This window comes from Rhinolophus sinicus, linkage group LG13 (assembly GCF_036562045.2).
Source record: "Rhinolophus sinicus isolate RSC01 linkage group LG13, ASM3656204v1, whole genome shotgun sequence".
Classification (NCBI taxonomy): domain Eukaryota; kingdom Metazoa; phylum Chordata; class Mammalia; order Chiroptera; family Rhinolophidae; genus Rhinolophus; species Rhinolophus sinicus.
The window spans coordinates 40327474-40338329 of NC_133762.1; positions in this window are offsets into that span (position 1 = coordinate 40327474).

Consider the following 10856-nt stretch of genomic DNA (forward strand, 5'->3'; position numbering starts at 1 on the left):
TCCAAGGTGTTATGGTATGAGAGACACATAACAGAGATGTGTAACTCCGACTGGACTGTAGTGAAATGCTTCCCTGAGGTGACCAGGGTTAGCCATGATCTGAAGGAGTTGACCAGCTGTGTGTGTGTTGGGGTGGGAGAGGTGAAAGGAACAACCTGAGGCACGGGCCAGAGACAGTGTCGGGACACAGCCCAGGAGCTGAGGGAGGCAGATGTGGACTTACCCTTCTCTGGGTCCCCATACATGTGCTCCTGAGGGATTTGAAACATGACCTCAAAGTTCTTTGACACTCTTCCGATCATCTGCGTCCCCTTCCCTAGAATCTCAGTGACCTTGTGACTGAAATTACTGTCTCATTCTTATAACAGTCCAGAGGCAGGTAGGACAGCTGGGCTTCACAGGCTGCCCAGAGACCCATGCTCCTTCTACTTGTGCCTCTCTGTCCTTAGGATCCACCCCTCCAATGCATGGTCCAAACAGTGGAAAGGGGGTGGGGGTGGAACGTGAGGGCATATCCCTCTTCCCTTAAGTGCATGACCTAAGTACATACATCTCTCCCCTTCACTCCTCTTTGGCTACAATCTAGTGGTCTGGCCAAATGTAGCTGCAGGGGAGGCTGGGAAACATAATCTTCATTCTGGGTGGCATGTGCCTACCTGGAAATAGGGGTTGTGTGCCTATAGAAGAAGGGAAGAATGGATATTAAGAGACAAAATCAAAAAGGGAGAGAGCCCAACAGTCGCCAGGACACTGTTCCTGCCCCTCCCTCCCCCACCACACACCACCTTGGCCACCACCTAGAGAAAGTCAGACTGCAGAAAGTTCCTGGGTCCAGTTTTCCCTGAAGCCCAGCAGCATGTGGCTTCCCTCACTTTCATTCTGTGATCCACTGGTTCTCTGAGGGCTGTAGATTGGGCATCAGTTCAAAACAGACCAGCTTTTGAGTCAGTGTGCATCCCAATCCACGGTAATAAGACTTCGTTTACCTTTTACTGCGGTGATTCACCAAGAACCTCACACTCGCACCACCTTTTCTTCACTGTTTTGCAGAAAAGAAACGTGACTACCATGTCAACTATCCGTGGTGATATGTAACAGGCCTAAGATGAATCGGACCCCAGGACTGATGTGTGTTGTGCAACACAAGGGACTTACTAAACATTTGCAAGATTTTGTTTTTAGAGACAAAATAATCATACCTTTTAATAACCACATTTTTTCCATTTGAAGTAAACATTTATTTATTTTTTTTCACTTTCCAACGTTCTCAAAATGGAGTCGCAGCTTATAATCAGTATCAGGAGAAACTTGCTAGCTAACACACATCGTACAATCGTGGTAAATTGGAATAGAGGGGGCGGAAATGTATTTCAAGGCTGTTCCTGAAGCTCACAAGATGCTTCACCTAGGGTAGTCTAAACTTCACAGTGCATCTTACAGAGACAGTATGTGTAGACTTTTCTGGTTTGTTATCGAAAGGGCTTAACATAATCTGGTTACTTTTAGCCACACTGATTTATGGGAAAGGAAATTTAGGGGCAACATTCATAAGGTTTTTTAAATAACTGGGAGAGTTTCTCTCCATGTTGATTTTGATTCTATGTTCATATATAGCCTAGTTATTAATTTTTTTTCACGAAATTTTCTTATGAGACAATTTGTTATTTTAAGCCTAGTTTTTAATTAATAAAAATGTTCTCTCTTCATAGATGGTTTGCCTTTACTTGGTGGAGCATTTTTATAGTAGCTGCTTTAAAGACTGTCAGATAATTCCAACAGCGGTGTGATCTCAGCATTGGCATCTGTTGACTGTCTTTTCCCGTGTGAGTTGAGATTTTCACGCTTCTTCATATATCAGGTAATATCGGAATATATCCTGGACATTCTCAATATCATGTTATAATACTCAGTGTCTTTTTAAAATCCTATGGGGAATGGTGATATTTTTGTTTTAGCAGTCAATTGACTAGACTGGGCTCAGACTGTGAGGTCCAAGCAGACTCCTGTGGGTTGTGACTTCAATGTCATTTCTATTTTCAGAGACTTTCCCATGCCATTTAGATCTGTCCTGTGTGTGCACCACTCAGTGGGCTATTTGGGACCTGGGCAGTAATCTGTCTTGTAGTAAGTTCTCAAAGTCTATGTGAACTGTTTAGTATTTAATTCACACATACAAAACAGGGGGATGAGCCCAGGTGTTCATAAATAATTTTATTAACTTGCTTTCCTGAGCTCTTCCCTCTTGTGATTGCCTCAGTGAGTTTTTGGCTTGCTGGGGCTCCTCTTTTTGGTCCTCCAATCAGAAATCTGGGACCTTATTTACCCTGTTATCTGTGTTTGGGACCAATCAATGAGTGAACAGAGAGAAAGAAAAAGCAACGGGAGTTTGCCCTGCCTTTTTGGGACCATAGCTCCTGTGATTGGCAGGGAAGGGTCCCATGTCACAGGGATTTAGGGTCCTGCTGATGCAGGCCATGTTGTAGCTGCCACCCTCACCATGGGATTTCTTGGGGCCTTGGGTGCAAGTGAATGGAAAAAAGAAAAAAAAAAAAACCTGGGAAATCTCCCAAAGAAATCAGGTCCTAATCCTTGAAACCTATAAATGTTACCTTACATGGAAACAGGAGCTTTGCAGATGTGGTGAAATTAAGGATCTTGAGATGGGGAGATAATCCTGGGTTATCAGGGGGGGCCCTAAATGTAATTGTATGTATATAAGAAGAAAGCAGAGAGGTCTCTCTCTCTCTCTCTCTCTCTCTCTCTCTCTCTCTCTCTCTCTCTCTCTCTCACACACACACACACACACGAAGGTGATATGACCACAGAATTGAGAGATTTGAAAATGCTGGCCTTGAACACTGGAGTGAGGCAGCCACAAGCAAACGAGTAACAGTCACCAGAAGCTGGAAGATACAGGGAACAGATTCACGCTTCGAGCCTCCAGAAGGAGCGTGGCTCTGTCAACACCTTGGTTTGGCCCCAGCCATACAAGTTTTGGACTTCTGGCTTCCAGAACTGTGAGAGAATACATTTCTGTTGTTTTAAGCCACCCAGTCAGTCTGTGGTAATTTGCTACAACAGCCTTGGAAAATAACACAGCACATAGAGCCAGAAATGTGCCCAGGTCGGTCTGGCCCCAGTGACTCTGCTGCTTTCTGAGTGCTGTGCAGCCACAGGGGAAGAATATAAATGCTACTCATATGATGGGCACAAGTGGAGGTAGAGTGAACATGGAGAATCTATATGAGATCATTATATTTGGCTTGGCGATATGGTGTTCTTTTAAAAAATTGTTATTATGAAGATTGACTTTGTTACATTGGGTGGTCTGAAGATGCTCATTGGTTCTGTCTTCTGAGTAACTGAGGACCCACCCCAGTGGCTCCTGAGGAGGGTGGGGGCAAGAACAACCAAGGATGAGGGGAGCACGAGGGGACAATCGTGCTGACGGGAAAGTAATATTATCAGACAGGCTAACGGAGTCCAAGTACAGGAGCTGCCACGTTAGAGTGCCATCTGTTGTAGGGTTAGCAGGTAGGAACACATCAAGCCCCACTAGACTAGATTGGGATGGTTTATTATTAACATAGACAGCGAAAGCAAGAGCAGCAGTGGTGTCAGCTCCCACATGCCTTGTCCATAGGATACACTGAACAAAAGGGGCCAGATCAAATGCAATGGGAGTGATGGGCCCAAGTCCGTGCTGCAGCTAAGCAGTTTGACAGCCTGTAGCTGTACCCCGCTGGGAGGAGGGCAGGGGGCGCTGGGGTGGGGAAGCACTACCTCATCAGAACCAGGGAGGCAGATGAGAAACAGCCTATGACTGCAGCCTCCATGAAGATAGGAATGGCCTTGTGGCAGCTCCTCTCAACACCAGCTGACTTCTCATGTTCGGGGAGGACCCCAGAGCATTTCACCAAGGCTTAGATCAGCTGTGGTTAAGCCTTGCCTACGTGGCCTAGGCAGACGTATGCAAGGTGGTCAGGGAACCAGCACAGAGCAGTTCCCCTGCAGATATGAGCCCGGCACGGAGAAGAAGAAACACAAGGGACTCTGAAAGTTTCCAGGGCGAGGTGGGTAGTGCAGTGGGAAAGCTGCGGGCAGAGAGGCAGGAGTCACTTGCATTCTTGGCACTGTTCTAGGGTCAGGGATGACGGAGTGATTGGAGAAGACATGGTCCCTCCCTCCACGAAGCTTCTGGAGAGGGATGGAAAAGACACACACACACTTTAAGTGACCAGTCTAGGAAGAAAATTAGGGCAGGGTAAAGGAAAGCAAGGGGTGAAGGGTATTGCTTTAGCCAGGAAAGGCCTCTTTGAGGAGGTGACATTTGAGCAGCCACCTGAATGAATTCAAGGGAGGCGATCATGCAGTTATCTCATGGAAAACCATGTGTGGCAAAGGGAACAGCAGATGCAAATGCCCGAGATGCGCTCTTGCTGGGTCAGTCCCAGGGGCAGCCAGAAGGGCAGTGTGGCTACAGTGTGTGTGTGTGTGTGTGTGTGTGTGTGTGAGAGAGAGAGAGAGAGAGAGAGAGAGAGAGAGAGAGAGAGAGAGCCAGAGGGAGGGAGGGAGGGAGGGAGAGATGCAGGGTGGGAGAGGTGGTTGAGGTACTGCAGTGAGGCCTTGGTTTTAATTTGAATGTGAAGGAAGCCACTAGAGGGTTTTGAGCCAGCGAGAGACAAGATTTGATTTGCCATTTTAGAGCGTTCCATCTCTCACATTTTAACAGGACTTACAGTCTGTCCAGCCTATTAATAGCATGGATTCTCTGAAGGATGGGAATGATTACTTCCATTTTACAGGGAAAAAAAATTAAAGCTCAGACAGTGGCAATGGCTTACCCAGCGAGATCAGCTTCGCCAGGATTAGACCCGGGTCTCCCGGCTCCCAGAGCAGTCAGTACCTGTTCCATCACGGGTGCCTGGATCTTCCCGCTGTTGCCTGTCCCGAGGACTGGTGGCACTGATCACAAGTGACATGCAGGGGTCCCCACACTGGAGGACCTCGAATCCGCACTTGCAGTATTCACAGTGGCCTGGAGACTGACGTGTTTTGACATAACACAGACGGCTGGAAGGGGCAGGAGCGGGGGCTCTGGGCAGAGCAAGGAGCAGGGCCGGGACGTGGACGTCAGGTTCAAGGATGTGCCCTCTGGACTGATTCCTCGCTCTCAGGCCTGGGTCCCCGCACACTCTCAGTTCCCCCTGAGCGTGAACTCCTGGGCCTGCTCTGCTGGCCAGGCTGTGAGCTTCCTGGGGTGTTGCCGAGTGGCGCTGACCACGGTGGCGGCAGGTGGGGGTGCCAGGGGAAGAACACAGGATTTGGGCAGGACTCCACATTACCATGTGCTCCTGTGTGACATTGGGCAGGTGACCTTACTCTGAGTGTCACTTTCCTCCTCTGTAAAATGAGACAGGCACTCACTCATCATTTGAGGGAATAGGTATTAGAATGGCCTTTCAAGAAGGTAGTTTGGCGACACACATCCATAGCATTAAACATGCACTTACTGGACTTCTGGTCAGACAAGATGACAGAGACCCATTCCTTCCTGCTCCTCCCCGTTAAACACAACGATAAAGCAAGAAGCAACTCAAAGAGCTCTGTGACAGGTGGTAGAGGAAGGTGGACTGGTTTGGGAGCCCAGGACTGGGGGAACAATACAGAAGTAGGTATCTTATGTCCCCCCACCCCACAGAAGAAGGAACCCTGACATGGCATTTCCTGACCCCAACCTAGCAGCAGAAGGCAGCCCACGTAGGCAGTCCTGGATTCAATGGGGGCACCTCTGTAAACGTCCAGCGTGCCCAACACAACTGACAAGGGAGATTGATGGGGAACCCTGTTAATAAGAAGCACATGGGGGAAGCACTCTCCTTCCCACAGTGAGACACAGGGTGAGAAGGTGGAACAAGCAGGAGAAACCTCACCACCACAAGCAACAACCACATGTCTGACACTTCCCTCCCCGCCAAGAGACACACGATGGCCAGCCTCGGGGAAACCCCTTCCACCCTCATAACAGCAGGAACAGAGGCCAGGGGAAGACCCAGTAACACCCGACAAACCACGCGGACCAAAATAATACCGCAAAGCCTCTGACAACTAAACTGTCATTGGAATCATAGCCCCCAAAAGTAGTCCAGGACTTGTGTGTTAAATCTACTCAGGGTGATTGCCTGCTAAAATGAAGGCTTTAAATAGGATCCAGAGTTTCCGGACATAAGAGACAAAATGACCAGGATACAACCGAAAATCACCCATCATAATAAGAACGAAAAAAATCACAGCTTGAATGAGAAAACAATCAACTGATTCCAACATTGAGATGAATCAAACGTTAGAATTATGTGACAAGGGTTTGAAAGCAGCCATCATAAAAATACTTCAATAATCCTTACAAATTCCCTTGAAACAAACAACAAAACAAACCCCAGAAAAATCTCAGCAAAGAAATAGACATTATGAAAAAGAGCCTTCATGTTTAAGAGCTCATGTTTAATTTAATATATAGATGGTTACATACAGGAATACTTATGGATATTATAGGTTCGTATACAGGCATACGTATATTTCTTTGGTCTGTTAGTTTAGATGGCCTAAAAGAAAGACACCCAAAAAGAACTGGGTGCCCAGATCTTGGTTTCTAATACGACTCCGCAATGAAAGAAGCCAGGGCTCCTTGTAAAAATGGCTGATTCTATGACTGGCGTAGAAAACTTACAAGATAATCCTGGAGCAGCTTGTTGTGATAGAAAGTAATAAAGTGCTCATTAAAACCCACTAACTTAACAAAAAAACAAGATCTAGCAAAGGAAGCTGGGAGGGGGCAGGTGAGTGAGAGTAGAGTGTCCTAGAAGACAACGGTAGAGGTGGTAGGGATGGTGGTGGGGGTAAAGGTGATGGGGGAGGGGAGGGTGCTAAGGGAGGATGTGGTGGAAGATGGTGGAGATGGTGATGGAGGAGGTGATGCAGGCAGTTTTGCACATAGTTAGACGCATTTCATCTTGTGACCACTTGGAAATGGACACCTTATGAATCCTCTGACCCTCTCTAAGAGGGACACGTATTTGAGATTCTGTAGTGAGACTACATTGAGTTTCTTCGTGAATCATCCATTTCCTTGTGTCTACCCCCTCGATCATGGTACAGACAGGCCCCAGCAGCCCTCACTGCAACTGCCTGGCAGCCTCCAGATGACTTACTATAACTTGGCCCTTGACCTAACCCCTCCTAAAGCCAAGGGCTCAGGCAGTCAGGGATTCACATCTTGCTTCCGCCTTCTACTTGGGGTGTGACTTCAGTTAAGTTCCTTCATGACCCTAAGCCTCAGTGTCTTCCTCCATAAAATGGGCTAACCATGGTAACTTTGGGTGTCAAAGTGCAGGTCAGGTACATACAGGGCCCTATACCAAGTTATGCTCAAATAATGGCAGGTGCTATTATCGTCAGTAGTGGCTGAAGACCGGGTCCTGGCATCGAGCGTCTCGGGCTCAATATAGAGGGTAATTGGCCCTTAAACTTCCAAGTCCAGTCCAGGCAGGGCAGGAAAGTGCTGGGTGCAGTCCTTTCACGTCCTGCTCTCCCACCCCACATACACATCAGCTTTCAGCTTCATCCATCTTCTCTTAGTGTCTTTGCTGGAAGAACCTGGAAACCTTTGATGGAAGCCCCAGGTGCCCTTTAGAACGATGCCCCCCTGTGGCTGAATGAGAACCTGCTTTGGGAGGAAGGGAGGGCGCGGTTACCTAAGCGTTGCTACCTGGGACGCTAAGGCATCATAGCCTTCATTCTTTAGACAGGGAGGTCTTATCTCCATTTCACAGGTCCATCTAACCAGTTATGTGTTGAGGACCTACTATGTGTCAGGCACTGTGCCAGGTGCTCAGGGTATGAGTGAAGAACACAAAACCGCCTGCGTTCATGGCGCTGATAACCCAGTGGAAGGATGAAGGAAACAAACCAGAGTATATGCTGCATCAGATGGAGACAGCATAAGAAGGAAAATAAGGCAGGACAAAGGGATAGTGAGTGATGGCCAGGGGCCAGGTCCTGCGGAGCTCTTTAGGGACAGAGGTCACTGCAGTTGTTGAGAGGCTGGGCCTGGGAGATCGCAGGGGAGAGACAATGAATGGCTGGATTTGGGAAGCATTTGCAGCAGAACCTAGAGAACTTGCTGATGGACTGGACGTGGGGTGAGGCATGGGCCAGCGAAAGGGATGTAGTCACACAGCACAGCGGCTGGCTCAGCCTGGGACCCAGACTGGACACTAGAAGGCAACAATGTGTTTTCTGTTCTGCTTCCCTGTCCTGGTCTGGAAAAGAGTGGACCTGGAAGAGGCGGGATGGGAGGCCACAGCTACAGCTCATGACAGGAGCAAAACCCATTCTGAAGAAGGAAGACCTCCTTTTAATGGGTCCTGGGAGCAAGTCCCAACAGCCGTCAGTTCCCTCTGAAAATGCTAGTGGCTGGGATAGAGAGAGCAGCATGAAACCCACACTTCTGCACCAGGAACTTCCCCGAATGAGCTCAGCCAACTTCAAGCGCCTGGTGGGAACTGGCAAGCTTTGTACTGCTGGTGGGCACACCAAGGGACACTGTTGCTCTGGAAGGCACTTCGGCAATGCCAAAGCCATAGAATAGATGTGCCCCGATCTCGCTCCACATGCCTGCTTCTTCCCATGGCCGTCTGCTGAGGAAGCCACCAGTTGTGGCCCAAACTGGACTGACAGGGTTGTTTGGCATGGTGTATAGTTTACAAGACCAAACAGAAACACCACACGTCTCATAGTAGATACCAGTTTAACATGAACTTGTTAGAGAGGATACCATCATGGCCGCTAACTTGCTTTTTTCACTGTGATCAATTTTGGACCTTTCCATCAGGACACGTCCCATGCATTGCAATATATTCTTGGCCGGCTCATTTAATGCTGGGAGGTTCCCTTACTTGCCAACCAATTTTTGGGATGACCCAAAATGCTCCCACTGATTAACAAAATGCCTGTTGAGATCAACTGCTGCTCTGAATTCAGAAGCAGAATCAGTGTCTGCTGAGTATCCTTTTTAAAAAAGAAACTGTGACAGGCTTTCTGGGTGGATGGACCTTTCCCTCTGGGCCACCCAGAAAAGAAGACGAGAACTGAAAACATCCTTACACAGCCTGGATCCGGTGCGGTCCCTGGCTGTGGCTGGCAATCCCTCTGACCTGGGGCCACACACCCAGCTGGTCTGAACTGTGGTGGCTGCAACAATTAGATCACTTCCCAGGGCCAGGTGGGAATCCCGGGAGGTCTTGTACTTTCCTAGATGCAGGTTTTAAGCGGTGTTTTTGTGATTGCTGGTGGTGTGTACTAATGAGCTTAAGCGGAAATCTTGAAGCGGGGTGGGAGGGGTGAGGGTATGTGTCCATGGCGGGGTTGGAGACAGAGTGTACGTACAAGGGGCACGGTGGTTAAGAGCACAGTGCTTTGGAAGCAGACAGACCTTGTCCCTTACCAGCTCTGAGACCCAGACGCCAGGTTTTGCACTGTAAAATGGGACTGTTGAGAGGCACTGCAGTACTTACAATGGCTGCTATTAAAAAACTTCAAAGCAACCCATTAGAAAGTACAAAACTCCGTTGTCCTCATTCTGGTTTTTAATGATCAAGGTAACAATAATTTACAGTTTTTCCAGATCTGCATTTAGTTGCCTCCATCTGCTGGAGGACACTCTGTGGCAGATGCTGTCGCCCTGGCAGGCTCCTGCCAGTTTGGGATCAGAAGCACCAAGCCATGTCCCTTTCTCAGAATGGGCCTTGGCTGCAACCCAAGCCCTTCCCCAGCTCTGGGTGGAAGTAGTGTTGATTCTTGGCTTGCCGCAAGGTGTGAAGCAGGACTGGTTGGTGGGTGATGATGCTTGGAAAGAGGACTGAGGCACGTTATGATTCAAAATCAGGAGATTCTGAGTTGGTGATGATTCTAAGTCTGTGGTTCCCTTAACAGGGAGGTGGAAAGGCTTCCAAGACCCCAGTGATCCTCCCCTCCCCTCCCAAACTTGCACAGAAAGCACCCTTCTGGGGGAGCTCTTGACCGGGCTGGGACTACTGCCCAAGTTGACGCAAGTCCGAACAGGGCAGGGCAGAGAACCTTAGGTGGAACCTGCATACCAAAGCCAGGCACTGACGTTACACTCACCCTCAAAATTTACTCAGCAGAGGCCTCTTGTAAATGCTACACAGGAAAAGGTGCTGGTAGCACAGGGAACCCCACTTCTTTAATATTTGGTTTGCTACGCACATTATTAGTGAACAGCTCAGTGATTTTTTGATTCTGTTGTTAAGGTACCGACTCTTAACTCTTTTGGGTTGGCATGAGCTGTTTCCCAATGAAAAGATACCCGTCTAACCTCCTAGGTACAGATTTCTCCACGTAGAGTACAATGATGGTGTAGCTGAGAACCACCAGGGTGAGAGCAGCCTGGATGAGGGGGGAGAGGAGGGCTGGGCAGGCAGGTGTAATTAGAATCCCAACTGGCCAAGGCCTGGGAGCTCAAATTTCCCAGGTTTGAGCAAAAGGAGCACAGGCAAGTGTTTTATTTTCATCTGAAGGGGTTGTGTGCATCTAGATCTGATCTCTCACTTCAGGAGACTCTTGCTGCTGCCTGGTTTTGTCTCGGCAAGATTTGTTCCTATGGGAATGAGTGGCCGCAAAGCCTCTTTCTACAAGTCCTTTCACTTCTTTCCCTATAAATGGGGAAATCCTCCACTAGTCATGACGAGGGCGGCAGGTGGACACAATAGTGGATGGGCATTGTGTGCCACAAGCAATTTTTATGCAGAGAGCACGGAAGGAAGGCTCTTTCCACACGC